Source organism: Sarcophilus harrisii, chromosome 3, assembly GCF_902635505.1.
Source record: "Sarcophilus harrisii chromosome 3, mSarHar1.11, whole genome shotgun sequence".
NCBI lineage: Eukaryota > Metazoa > Chordata > Mammalia > Dasyuromorphia > Dasyuridae > Sarcophilus > Sarcophilus harrisii.
In genome coordinates, this window is record NC_045428.1 from 82,094,039 (window position 1) to 82,109,464 (window position 15,426).

Here is a 15,426-nt window from a genome sequence, read left to right on the forward strand (position 1 = left end):
GAACAGAGGAGACTTAAACAATTCCTGTGGAAGAATGATTTTAGTATCTTGCCAAATAAAATAGTCTTGCTAATCAACACACTGAGAAAAGCACATGTTGGTTAAGAATAGAAGGCTCCTGGGATGCCTACTCTCATCCTGGAATACTCACTCCCATTTATCCAACACATCCATTCAATTACCAAATCTTATTTTAATCTCCATAAAATCTCTTTACCCTATTTTCTACATTCACATAGTTACCATGCTATTCAGGTCCTCATCATTTCTTCCCAAAATTATTGCAATAAATTTCTATTTGATCTCCCTGCCTCAAATCTCTCCCCATTCCAGTCCATTCTCTACTTCTCAATGATTGTATTTTAAGCCCTTTGCTTCATTAATGTGGAAGCTGCTAAATAAATCTTGGGTGATCCTGACTGTGGCTCCACAATATCTAAATTGTTTTTTTCTGGATCTTGAAATATTTTCTCTTTAACCTGGATCTCTGGAATTTGTGATAATATTCCTGGGAGTTTCTATTTTGGGATCTCTTTCTGGATGTGATCAGTGTATTTTTTCAATTTAATTTTATCCTTTGGATTGAAAACATCATGGCAGTTTTCCTTAATAAATTCTTGAAATATGATGTCTTCTTTCTTTAATCACGGCTTTCAAATAGTCCAGTGATTTTTAAATTATCCCTTTGGATCTATTTTTCCAGGATAGTTGCTTCCAATGATTAGATATTTCACCTTTTCTTCAATTTTTTCATTCTTTTGATTTTGTTTTATTGTTCTTTGATGTCTTGTAAAGTCATTAACTTCCACTTGCCCAATCCTAATTTTGGAGGAATGATTTTCTTCATTGAGCTTTTGTTTCTTCCTTTTTTCATTTGGCCAATTCTGTTCTTTAAGGAGGTTTGTTTTTTTTTTAAGGCAGTTGGGGTTAAGTGACTTGCCTTGGGTCACATACCTAATAAGTGTTAAGTATCTGAGGTTGGATTTGAATTCAGGTTTTCCTGACTCCCGGGCTGGTATAAGGAGGTTTTTAAAATATATTTTATGCCTCTTTTATCAAGCTCTTAATTTCCTTGCATCACTTTCATTTCTTTTATCATTTTTTTCCTCCATCACTCATCAGTTTATTTAACATTTCCAAGAAATTTGGGTCCAATTAGCATTTTTCTATAAATCTTTGCTTGTAGCTATTTTTACATTGTCTTCTGCTTCTGAATTTTTATCTTGATATTATTCTTTTCCACTGTAAAAGAGTTTTAGGGTCAAGTTTGTTTTTGTTGTTGTTGTTAAATCCTTTATTATCTCTTTCAAAGTCTTGTCTCCTTTCCTGGGGCCTCAACTAGCTTTCTTAGAAGCCTTCCAGAGTCTTGGTTTCAGTGGAGAAACTGGAGAGTCTCACACCAAGATAGTGTAAGTTGGGATGAATGAATCTGAGTCCAAGGGCTTGTGCTCCAGCCTCCAGCCTTCTGTCCACTTGTCTTCTCTGGCTCTGAGTCTGGCTGAGTTTGTCCCAGCTATATGTTCTCTTATCATAAGTGTGAAACTTGTAGAAATATATTAAATATTAAGTACATGTACTGAACTAGAGAACTATTAAGCACCATGCTAAACTAGATAACCACTGTATTTATCAATTCCATTGACTTAATACCTTGTAAGAATCCTTGTTTCAGAGTTCTGGCCCATAACAGTGACTTATCCAGAATCAACAGTCAGAATGTGCCAAAGGTGGGACTTCACCCAAGACTTCTCAGTTCTATGGCTGGTTACCAATCCAATTAGCTATACTGTCTCTCCATAGGTATACACAAAAATTAAAATATAACTTCCTCAGAGTTATAAACACCTGATTTGCAAATGTCTAATATTATAAATGGGATTGAATGCACAGTTCCTCAATCCCTTCCTCTGTGGTCACTTCTTTTTATCTTTCAATAGTATTTTCTTTTTCCAAATACATTTTTTGTGTTCCAAATTTTTCTTTTCTCCATTCCTTCCCTCATCCCCAAGATAGCAAGCAATCCAATACAGGCTAAAAATGTGAAATTCTTTTAAACATGCTTCCATATTTGTCATGCTGTGCAAAAAAAAAAAAAAAAAAAAATCAGATCAAAAGGGAAAAAAGAAAGAAAAAACAAACAAATAACAATGACAAGAAAAAGGTGAAAACATTATAATAGAGTTAATGTCATACACACACACATACACACACACGCAGAAAATTGGTTATAAATTCAAAATACAAAATTCAGGAAAAAACTGTCCTATTGTTTTAGGCATATCTCAAGAAATTTAAATGTCTCAGAGTAAACTAACATTTTCAAATATAATGTGAATGAAAATATAACAGTAAAGATGGCAGATACTCATTTAGAGATAATATTCATTTAGAATATCAATTAAACATTACTTCACCCAAATATAAAGTTCTTAGCTCACAATAATAAATACTTTCTTAAAATCATAAATTGTTTACATCTTAATTTCAAATTTAAGTAAAATTTTAAAGGTGCAATTTTTTTTTTATGTTTTATGTTGTTTGTCCTTTCTTAATGTATAATATGGGGAAATGGAATTATTTTTATTATGTATACCATCTCTATAATTTGGTACAATTGCTAATTTTTAGGATTCCCCTAAAAATTATTTGGGGTCTTCCAGTAAAAGTCATTGCACATATCTAAATAAAAAAACATAATCAAAGGTGATTGAAATGATTATATTTCCTACATCTAAAAGGAAAACATACTAAAATTAAGGAATTTCTGGTAAAATGCTAATGTAAGTGATTGTAAATAGGCTGGATTACCCCCTTGTTATCTCATAACAATTAGAAATGTTCCAAAAGTAGCCAAAAATAACACACACACACACACACACACACACACACACTCATACATACACTCACAGAAACCAACAGAGGAAAAAAATCAGCTGAAAAACGTAGAAAATTTATAGACAAACAGGTTCTAATATAATGAAGAAATATTACAGTTAACAGAATCCCAGGATAAAATCCCAAAACAGAATAAATTCTGTAATCATTATAACTAAAAGTCCAAAGGAAAGAGAAAAAAATAGCCACAAAAATCCTAAGAATGACTGGAAGTTCTAATAAAAGAAGTAAGAAGAGATAAAAAGCAAAGTTGGAGCTTTTAATACAAAGGAATTTGAAAGAAAACTTGACAACTTATAATAAAAGCTAAAAAACCTTAGGAAATGCAAATTTTCAAAATGGTAAAAATCATACATATGGGAGATCTACAATGAAAGCAATTGATTAGAGAATGGGAACTCAGAAATAACCTGGCAATCATTGCTCTCCCAAAAAAACATGATTAAATAAAGCCTAAACACTATGTGTCAGGAAATCACACCATAAGTTTTCCTAAAAGTATTTGAATCAGAAGGCAAATTACAAATCAATAGAAATTATACGATGCTTCCAGAGAGCTAGTTCAGGTTTAAGTCACCAAGAAATGTAGTTGCCAAGCTCTTTGTAGATATTGTACCAAGTAACTATGGTCAGAATTCCTCAGACTCATTGTTAATAAGAAATGAATGGAAAAAATAGATTATGATCCATCAAAAAGAAAAAGGGAATGACTGGTACCCAAGAAAAAGTTATTCTGAAAAATGAAACAATCCTATAAAAGAGAAATATATGCTTTTACATGCATTTACATACATAACATTTTTCCATTTGAAAAAACCAAAGCTAGTTAAAGCCTTTGAAAGGCAAATGGAATTATGTGAAGGAAAATTAATGGGGAAAATATGTTTTTAAAAAGGTAAAATAGTTTGATACTGATGGGGAAAAGAAGAAGGGGGTAAAGTATCAATAAAGCATTTTTAAAAATATAGTACCAATGAGAAGAAAAGGGAATTCATAGGGAAACAAAGACAAATATAACAGCTTTGTAAATAATATGTTCAATTTATTAGATACTTTGAAAATTACTCTTAAATCATTTCAATTTAAAATTTATCATTTTAAAAGTATAAAATATTATATTTAAATTATTTTAAATTAAGTAGTAGATTTATAACTTCACATACAATTCTCTTTATCTGTATTTTCTACATAGAAATGTTGATATTATACTTTAACACATTTAACATGGTCTACCTGCCATCCAAGGAAGGAGGTGGGGAAAGAAGGGGAAAAGTGGGAACAGAAGGTTTTGCAAGGTGTCAATGCTGAAAAATTATCCATGCATATATATCTTGTAAATAAAAAGCTATAATTTAAAAAAAAGAAATGTTGGTGTTTGTTTCTATTTATTACATTCAGAATAACAATTAAAAAAAAAAAGGCTATATCCTTCCTTTCTGTTGACAATCAATAAACCAACTTTTTATTGGAGAATATTCCTCTTCCCATATTCAGAGAAATAACTGATGGAGTCTGAATGCAGATTGAAACATACTATTTTCAATTTTTTTTATTTTGTCCTGTTTTTTCTTTCATAAAACAACTAATATGAAAATAGGATTTACATGATTGCACATATATAACTATACCAAATTGCTTACTATCTTAGGAAGAAGGGAGGAAAGGGAAGAAGGAAGAAAATTTAGAACTCAAAGTTCTGTTTAAAAAAAGAATGTAAAAATTATCTTTACATTAATTGGAAAATCATTTTTTACAAGAGAATATTCCATGTAAATCAGTTTTCGGGGGGGATATTTGATGGATGTATTTGCTGTGTTGAAACAAACTTATTAGTATTTTTTTTAATAGAATAAAGAGTTCCTTTGAAACTAATAATAGTTGGATCAGTCAGTCAAAAAGTATTTATTAAGTGCTTGCGTCAGAAATTTTGCTAAATTCTGGAAATACAAATACAGGAAAAAAGACAGTCCCTATTTTCAGGAGCTTACATTCCAAAGGAGAAAACAACAAATAAAAGGAAACTGGACTTGGGAAGGTAGTGAAGATACCTACTCCCAAATAGGGCATGATGGAAAAGTCTACAGGACATCCTGGTAAAAAATGAAAAAGTGGTTAGCTTGGGTGCTTACCTTAACTGGAGATCCTGGGAGAAACCATCCAATCCAAGAGTTGGACCCAGGGGAGAACGTTGTGGGTGGGGGGAAGATGAGGTGTGTGCAGAGGGTACTTCTGTGATGTGAATTTCAGGGATAAAGTAATCTTCCAGGATGAAGGGATTTCTAGACATGATAGAGAAGTCGAAAGATCAGCCTAGTTAGACAGAAAGAAAGTTATGTCAGCAAAAAGATCTTAATAAAACTAATAATATAAAGTAACTTAATAAACAGGTATTGTTCTCTTATGGGCAAAAATTATAATAGGTTTTGGAAGAACTATAAAGAGTATGTTAAATACTATACTATAAAGAGTAAATTATGTTTCTTATAGTCTAGTAGGAGAATATCACACACACACACACACACACACACACACACACATTATACCAAATCAGATATAAATTTGTAAGAAAGGTAAATACAAAATTCTATTCATGGTTTGAAGGGGTAGTCAGATGAGGGGAATAAGTCTTCCTAGTAGTACTCTGTGGGGGCAAACATCTTTATATCAGATGTCTCTAATAAGAATTCTATATCTAAGCTATAGATATCTAAAAGAAATACATAAGATCAAAAGTCATTTTCTAGTAGAAATCAAAGGATATGAATAAATAGTTCTCAAAAGAAGAATTGTAAACTATTAACAACCAAGTCAAAGAATGCTCCAAATTATTATTAAAAGAAATGTAAATCAGAATAACCCCAAGATTTCAGCTCACACCCAGTAAATTGGACTTTTTTGGGAAGTAAGGCAATCGGGATTGAGTGACTTGCCCAGGTTCACACAACTAGGAATGTTAAGGGACTGAGGTCACATTTGAACTCAGCTTCTTCTGACTTCAGGATCATTGCTCTATCTACTATGCAATTTAGCTGCCCCACATCCAGAAAATTGGAAAAAATTACAAATATTATTGAAGGGGATGAGGTCCAGTCCAGAAATGATCAGAAGCAAAATTATGTACCGGAATTAAAAATTCAGTCACAGAAGGAACAAATGAAGAATCGGGATTAAGGGTCAAAATGCAGGATTTAATACCTAGAAAATAGGAATGTTCTTGAGTTCTGTGAAGAGAATTCTCAATTTGCTACATTCAAATTTTCTTTTGGAGTGTGCCTTTTTATGCTTTACATATGAAACTGGTCCTGGTCTCTTGTTTCTTATGTGTTCATTACAACTAAACAGCTCTTGTTCCTGATTGAATTATCTTCTAGGGACAAACACAACCATTTCCTATGTGGAAGCAGAGAAGAGTGTGAGAAAGCCAAAAAAGGTAGGATCCGGCCAGACTATAAATGACAGGTTAAGAATGGTTAGACAGGTTAACCTTGAATGACAGGTTAGGATATATTGCAGAGAATCTGGTCTGTGCATAAGGGTAAATTTTAAATAAGAAAAGTATTTTGTAAGGCAATTCAGAATGGGAAAGAAAATGGTTTCAAACTATGCGCAAGGGCTATCAAATTGAGCATACCTATTGATCCGGCAGTGCCTCTACTGGGCCTGTATCCCAAAGAGATCATAAAAAAGGAAAAATTTTGCACATGTGCAAAAATGTTTGTAGCAGCCCTTTTTGTGGTGGCGAGGAATTGGAAACTGAGTGTATGCCCATCAGTTGGGGAAGGGCTGAATAAGTTATGATATGTGACTGTTATAGAATATTATTGCTCTATAAGAAATGACCAGCAGGATGATTTCAGAGAAGCCTAGAAAGACTTACATGAGCTGATGCTAAGTGAATAGAACTAGGAAAACATTGTACTCAGCAACAGCAAGATTATACAATGGTCAATTCTGATGGATGTGGCTCTTTGCAGTAGTGAAGTGATTCAGGCCATTTCCAATGATCTTGTGATAAAGAGAGCCATCTGCACCCAGGAAAGAACTGTGGAGATTGAGTGTGAGTGGACCACAACATATATTTTCATTTTTATTGTTATTTGCTTGCATTTTGTTTTCTTTCTCATTTTTTCTTTTTTTTATCTGATTTTTCTTGTGCACCATGATAATTGTAGAAACATGTATAGAAGAATTCCACATGTTTAACATATTGGATTACTTACTATTTAGGGGAGAAGGTGGGGGGATGAGAAGGAAAAAAATTTGAAACACAAGATTTTGCAAAGGTGAATATTGAAAATTATCTATACATATGTTTTGAAAATAAAAAGCTTTAATTAAAAAAGAAAAGAAAAATGGTTTTGAAGCATAAAGTGAATATTTTCCTTTAAATTTAAAATGTTTTTTATAAGCAGTTGGATACATAAGTACTTACATTATAAGATCCTTGAATATAAATTTCAGTAACTTTCATTTAGACTACCATATGTTCTACCCTTCTAAAAATAGCAGTGAAGATCTGCTTTCTTGCATCTGGTGATTACTCATTCAATCCACTAATTATTTTGTGGCATTAGATGAGTAGGAGTGTTTCTATTTAAATTATTCAAAAAAGGTAACCAAACATCATCAAAGTCAGTTCCTTGGCTCTGTTCTGAAGTCACTGCCTTCATGCATACATACAGCTGAACTGCATATTAAAAATCTCTCTTCTGTCAATGACTCTAATGGAATTACTTTTTTTTTTTTTAATTTTAGCATCTCTTTACATAAGTACAGCTTTTTCTTGCCCTGATTCATTCTCCACATACCTTTTACTAAGCCAGGATTTAAAATGTAGTGTAGTTTAATTGGGAAAAACACCAGACCAATCCTAAGTACATAGGCACTTAATAAATGTCTATTGACTAGACTACCAAAAGTATAAACTGTCTTTGACACTTTATCATGGAAAATGGGTCATGGAAAATGCAGAGTAAAAATTCTCTCTGAATGCCCAAAAGAATGAAGACTTTCAAAATAAGTTAGCTATAGCACATATTTTAAATTTTGACGAAAATAATTGGTTGTCTCAGAATTCCTAAGTATCCTAAAAAGAATTATATTTTGTTAATCCTTACCTACACAAACTTCAAGCCCCGAAAAAAAATAGCAATATAATCAAAGCTTCTATGAACCTATTTAGGGTCATAGACCCCATGAACCGTGAATACTCTAAATAAGGCAGAAGAGAAACCATTGTTCCTGAATGCCTAGGTTTTGTTTTCAGCAATCTCATTGGTTGCCTTTCTGTGAGAGAAGCCAAGTTATTTAATTTTTATCTCTGGGATTTTTTTATTTTATTTTATGTATTTAATTATTTAATAAATAATCAATCAATCATTATTTAATTAATTTATTTAACAAACATTTAGTAAGCTTCTACTATGTTCATCCCTTCCCTATGTAGATAAGTGGTGAAAATATATAGTTTTCAGAAGAAATTATAAACTACCAGTGACCATGTAAAAATAAAATAAAACAATTTACAACCAACAAATAACAGAAAACAGAAATGACCACTTTTGAAGAACCTAAATCTGTAATTTCATTGGTATAAGAAACTCCTGTAAATGCAGGTTGCATCTTCTCTGAAACTTAAAAATTACCTCCTAGAAAATTACCTAGAGCTGTGGTGTCAGACTCAAATAGAAACAGGTAATCATTTGAGGACCTGTTGAAGACCTTAGCTAATATCTTGGCAACCACCAGTTTGATTTTTCCAGCCCAGGTGAGCATAGCATCTAGTCTAATGTGAAGCATTATTTTTAAGATTAATATAGCTGAAAGCTGAAAATGGAAATTGTTCTCTTGTCTATCGCCTCTATGGCCACCAGCTAGAATCTTCCCCCAGCACCCTGAGCCTGCAGAGTGGTCCTCCTGAGCTCCCAACTTTGACAATTTGTTTGTGTGCCCCGTTCTGAACCCAGGACAGCTTCAAACATGGCCACCTCAGCCAGTTCTCAATTAAACAAAAATATCAAGCAGATGCACATGAACCTGCCTCAAGGAAACAAAGTCCTAGCCATGTACATTTGGATCGATGGCACTGTTGAGGAACTGTGCTATAAAACTCCGACCCTAAACAATGAACCAAAGAACATAGATGAACTACCTGAATGGAATTTTGATGGCTCCAGCACTTTTCATTCCGAAGGCTCTGACAGTGACATGTACCTTATTCCTGCTGCTCTGTTCCGAGATCCCTTTGGAAAGAACCCAACAAACTGGTTCTTTGTGAAGTTTTCAAGTATAACTGTAACCTTGCAGAGACCAATTTAAGGCATACCTCTAAATGGATAATGGTTATGGTGACCAACCAGAAATCCTGGTTTGGTATGGAGCAAGAGTATATTCTCATGGAAACAGATGGACACCTTTTTGGTTGGCTTTCCAATGGATTCCCTGGACCCCAGGGTCCATATTACCGTGGCATGGGAGCTGATAAAGACTGTGGAAAAGTGTAAGGTTCTGGGTTGGTTTTCTGGAAGTCTTTGGGGCAGCCTTCTTTTAGGTCAGAGTAATCACCAAGAGAATAGCCAGGTATTAAAGTCCAAATCCTTTATTGTCTCCTTCAAAGTCTTGTCTCCTTGCCTGGGGCTTCAGCTAGCTTTCTTAGAGGCCTTCCAGAGTCTTGGTTTCAGTGAAGAAGTGCAGATCAGGCCAGCCACCACAAGGCTGATGAAGATGGAAATGAATCTGGTCCAATCCTTGATGGCTGTTATATACTCCATTATCATAGGTGTGAATCTTGTAGTACCATATTAAATACTAAGTACATGTACTGAACTAGAGAACTATTAAGCACCATGCTAAACTAGATAATCATTATATTTATCAATTCCACTGACTTAACACCTTGTAAGAATTCTTGTTTCAAGTTCAGAGTTCTGGCCCATAACATCTCTCCCTTTCTTTTGTTTTAGAACATAGGTGGTCATATCCTCCCTGATTTCTCAAGGAGGCGAGAAACCCAAAAAGGAGGTAATTACACCCTGACTTCTCAGGGAGGTGAAAACCAGATGAAATTGGGGAATCAAACCAGATTAGCGGGTTTCTGAAGGGTCTCACTTGAAACAGATATACATAAATCTATCAACATGGGAGGTATTACAAACAAATAACATGAATCAACATGAGGAATTATACATATCCATAAGTCCTAGAAATAATCCAAAACCAATCTGTTGTCTATTACTTCATGTGTCAGAGAATCCAATGATTCCTTCAAGTTTTGAAGTTTTGCAAGAGTCTTATCAACAATTTTTCATTTCAGGGAATCCAGTGATTCCTATAGATTTTGAAGTTGTAACAGTCTTATCATGTCTCAGGGATTCCAATGATTCCTGCTGGTTTTGAAGTTCTGCAATAGTCTTATCAACAATTTTTCATCTTAGGGAACCCAATGATTCCTGCAGGTTTTGAAGTTCTGTAACAGTTTTGTTATCAGCCATGATCTTTCAGTGTCAGATGTTTCTTAGATCTTCCCCTTTGTTTCAAGGTTTTTTCTCTTTTTCTGTCTCTCTCCAGGTGCTCATTGGCACCCATCTGATTCCTTCTCCATCTGTAGAGATACAAGCAAGCCCTTTCTCCTACACAGTTAACCTATTTGGTCCCTTCTATTTACTACTTTCTAGATCTCTCCTCATCACCTGGCAATTACACTGGAGCTGCTCACACTGGACACTGCCCTTCTGTCCGGTTTAAAAGCCTGTATTCTCCCCAATTGTAATCCCTTTATGCCATCTGATTGCTTCACTGATGATTAATATCAGGGTACTGAACTTTTAAAGATTCTCTGAGTATAACCTTGACTGCCATCATGCCCCACCTGTTTTTGTTTGAAGTCTTGGAGCTGGGCTCCACCTCTCATTTCCGTGGGTCAATCTACATTCTGAGGCCCAGTGGAAGCCTCAGTTGCATTTTGGACATAGGGTTTTGAATCTTCTCTCACCCTGTCTTCTCATTCTATCTCTATACCTACATTGGGCTTTCAGATGCCCTGTTTTTCTATACTGAAAGCATCAACAAGTTTCTCTAGAGGTCCCTTGCCAAGAGGGACCCCATTTTCCCATGTTCATCAAAGTCTGGGTATAATAAGCATTTGTGCCCACTGTAGCACAGCATCTTATGATCTCCTCTAAAGGAACATCTTTGTGTAGTCCCCATATAATTCTTCTGCAAGCCTCATTAGCATTTTCCTTAGCCAGTTATCTTATCATAATTCTTATGGCTGCATTTTTTCCAATGATTCTTGTGAAGCTGTTTGCAGACATCCCACAAAATCAGCAAAAGGTTCATTGGGTCCTTGCCCTATTTTTGTGAAGGCTTCCCCTCCATCTTTTCCTGGGAGGGAGCCCCATGCTTTTATAGCAGCAGCAGCAATTTGCTCTTATGTTGCTATGGGGTAATTAATCTGTACTGAAGTATCTGCATACTGACCTTTACCTGCTAGTTGTTCAAAGGTGATTTGTATATTGACTCCAATTTGCCTATTTCGTTGGGCTTGCATCCTAAAGAGTTCGCTATACTCCAAAAGCCACAAAAAGTTTTGTTCAGGTTCTAAACATGTCCTTGTTATAGATTTTTAATCATTAGGGGTTAAAATTTCATAAGCCAAATTCTCTAATATCAACTTAACATAAGATGATGTAGCCCCATAAAGAGTGCAACCCTTTTTTAAATCTTTGATAATTTCCAGATCAAAAGGAGTGTATCTTCTCCTGACTTGACCTGAATTATCAAATTCTTCAGTCACAGGGTATGCAATTATCAAATTAGATATTCCTGTCCTTTTTTAGCTTTAATTAGTGGCTTTTGTAATCTTGTAGGCTGCTTCATAGGTGGTGCTGATTGTGTCACTGCCCCTCCCCCTTCTCCTTCTCCCTCCACCCATGAAGGATTAGTTGAGGGGGGTAGGTCAGGGGATGGGGAATGTTCTAATGGCTCCTGCTGTGAAGCACTACACTCCTTAATTTCATCAGAATTGTACTTAATTCCTTTCTTGTCTAATTCTTTATCCTTTCCATCTAGTTTGTCAGTATCCTCCCCCTCCTGCACTTTCTTCTTTTTCCTTATTCTATAACTTATATAATTTCCTAAAGCCAATTGTATTAAGTTATATGTATAAAATGTTTCTTTAGAAATTTAATCAGTTGGACCTGGCCATCCTCAGCAACGAGATCAACCAAATCATTTCCAATGGAGCAGTAATGAACTGAACCAGCTACGCCCAGAGAAAGAACTCTGGGAGATGACTAAAAACCATTACATTGAATTCCCAATCCCTATATTTATGCCCACCTGCATTTTTGATTTCCTTCACAAGCTAATTGTACAATATTTCAGAGTCTGATTCTTTTTATACAGCAAAATAATGTTTTGGTCATGTATACTTATTGTGTATCTAATTTATATTTTAATGTATTTAACATCTACTGGTCATTCTGCCATCTAGGGGAGGGGATGGGGGGTAAGAGGTGAAAAATTGGAACAAGAGGTTTGGCAACTGTTAACGCTGTAAAGTTACCCATGCATATAATCTGTAAATAAAAGGCTATTAAAAAAAAATTTAATTAGTGCCATTATCACTGTAATATTCACATAGTTGCTCTCCTATTATTTCCACTTCTCTGGATCTAATTCTTTTTCCTTTGAGAACCAAGGAGATGTGTCTAAAAGTTCAATGATATGCTCACAAGTTACAATCAAATCTTGACTTTTAATGAGTTTAACCATATTCTCTACACATTTTCCTTGAAGTGGAAAAGAAGGCTTACAATCAAACCTTGACTTTTAATGAGTTTAACCCTGTTCTCTACACATTTTCCTTGAAGTGGAAAAGAAGGCTCCTTTCTAAACATTTGTCTCATTTCAGCTGGAATACTACTTTAGCCCTTTCTTCTTGACTGCTTTTGTACTTACCCTAATTTCTGGGTCACAGATGTAGATTCTTAGTACCTGTTTGGGTGCCAAAATGTAAGGTTCTGAGTTGGTTTTCTGGAGGTCTTTGGGGCAGCCTTCTTTTCAGTCAAAGTAATCACCAAGAGAATAGCCAAGTATTAAAGTCCAAATCCTTTATTGTCTCCTTCAAAGTTTTGTCTCCTTGCCTGGGGCTTCAGCTAGCTTTCTTAGAGGCCTTCCAGAGTCTTGGTTTCAGTGGAGAAGTGCAAGAGACCAGGCCAGCCACCACAATCTGATGAAGATAGAAATGAATCTGGTCCAGTCCTTGCTGACTGTTGTTATATACTCCATTATCATAGATGTGAATCTTGTAGAACTATATTAAGTACAGTACATTGTACTAAACTAGAGAACTATTAAGCACCATGCTAAACTAGATAATCATTGTCTTAGCAATTCCACTGACTTAACACACCTTGTAAGAATCCTTGTTTCAATTTGAGAGTCCTGTCCCATAATAGAAATGATATAGTGGAAACTCATTACCATGCTTGCCTATATGCTAGAGTCAAAACTGGGGGGACAAATGCTGAAGTAATGCCAGCTCAGTGGGAGTTCTAGATAGGACCATGTGAAGGGACTGAAATGGGAGATCACCTCTGGATTTCCAGCTTCATCTTCCATCTAGTGTGTGAAGATTTTGGAATAATCATAACATTTGATCCCAAGCTCATCCCTGGAAACTGAAACAGAGCTGGTTGCCATATTAACTTCAATGCCAAGGCCATGAAAGAAGAGAATGGTCTAAAGTTTATTGAAGAAACCATAGAGAGATTAAGTAAACAACACAAGTATCACATCTGAGCCTATGACCCCTAAGAGGGTCTGGACAATGCCCATTGCCTGACAGGTTTCAATAAGACATCCAACATCAACAAGTTCTCTGTGGGTGTGGCCAACTGTGGCGCCAGCATCGGAATTCCCAGGATGGTTGGGCAGGACAAGAAGGGCTATTTTGAAGATCGCCACTGCTCTGCCAACTGTGACCCTTACTCAGTGACAGAGGCTCTTATTTGTACCTGTCTCCTCAATGAGACAGGAGAAGAACCCTTTAAGTATAAAAACTAAGTGGACTAGCCCTACAAATACCTTCTGTATCCCCCACCCCATAACCCTTTTCTTATGGCCTTTTTTACCTCACCTCTCCCCTCTTCCAAATTTTCCTACTAGATGTAACTCAGGGCACAAAATACAATGTTTTTTGTGCCCACAGATAACTCCTTGCTTTTTTTGTAGAGGAAGGGGAGTAAGGTTGGGGGGTATTTTTAATCGTTTTCCCCTATCATTGATGACTTTTTGAAGACTGAGTTAATAGTATGTTAGTAGGGAAAAGGAGTTGGGGAACATAAACACTGCTTCCATCTGATCAAGTTTGTACATTAACAGAGACTTGTAGCTTCCTGTTGGAATCTTTACAAAGTGTTAAGCCATTGGAGTTGATTTGATCTTAGAAGATATTTTGGGCCAGAACTTGAAACAGTCTCTTCTTATGTTAGAAATCCACTGATTTATGAAGATTTTAAAGTTATTTTAATAGTCTCATTATCAGTCATGCTCCTTCAGTGTCAAATGTTTCTTAAATCTTCTCCTTTGTTTTGAGGTCTTTCTCTTTATCATCTGGTAATTATATTGGAGCTGTTTGCACTAAGAAACAAGGTCCAAAATCAAGAAGCAGGTTGTGAGAATGAATAAACAAAAAGAATCTCCTCATAAAGAGCTATTAAAAAGATGGAAAAGGCCAACATACAATCCCAGAAGAGAATGACTCCAAAACATGTATAAGCAAAGCCTCAAAAAAAAAAAAAAATGATACACAGATGATATATAAGTTCATCTAGAAATCCTGGAAGAGATGAATGAAAAGTTTTTAAAGGAGGTTTAAATTTTTTTTTTAAATCAAATGAGGGGAGCAGCTAGATGACACAGTGATTAGAGCACCAGTCCTGAAGTCAGGAGGAACCGAGTTTAAATCTGGTCTCAGACACAACACTTACTGTGATCCTGGGCAAGTCACTCAACCCCAAATACCTCACAAAAAACCCAACAAACAAATCTCAAATGTAAAGAGCAGGAATTCTGTATGATTTATTTAATCCAAGGTGTTAACTGGGTGGAATTGATAAGACAATGGTTATTTAGTTTAGAATGTAAGTTCTCTAATTCAACATGAATTGATTTAATCAACAAATAATGGTTCCCTAGTGATATTGATGAGGTTTAGGTTTTGGGATTCCCTTTCAGGGAACCAAATGATGAGGTCTAGATTTAGGGAACAAAAATGAAATTAGGGTTTCTGGTGGTCAGGGAGTTAAATGATAAGGTCTAGTGGCAGGTTTGGGGTTCAGGGAACCAAATGGCTTCCCTGTACCCCCTTGAGATTTGTCACCAGGGTAGGGAGTTTTGGGGAACCCTCTTTTTTGGTGGTGCAGAGATTCTCTGTAAAGGAATTTACAGACCCAAAAAAGCTAGATTGATAAAAGAGGTTTATTATAGGGATTGGAAAGTCAGCCTTTACTATGCAAGAATAGAAAG

At 35.3% G+C, this 15,426-nt stretch overlaps 1 pseudogene; it reads left to right on the forward strand.

The window, feature by feature from the left end:
* The first annotated feature begins 8,847 nt into the window (after positions 1 to 8,847).
* LOC100924129 lies at positions 8,848 to 14,120 on the forward strand (annotated as a pseudogene).
* Positions 14,121 to 15,426: the final 1,306 nt, after the last annotated feature.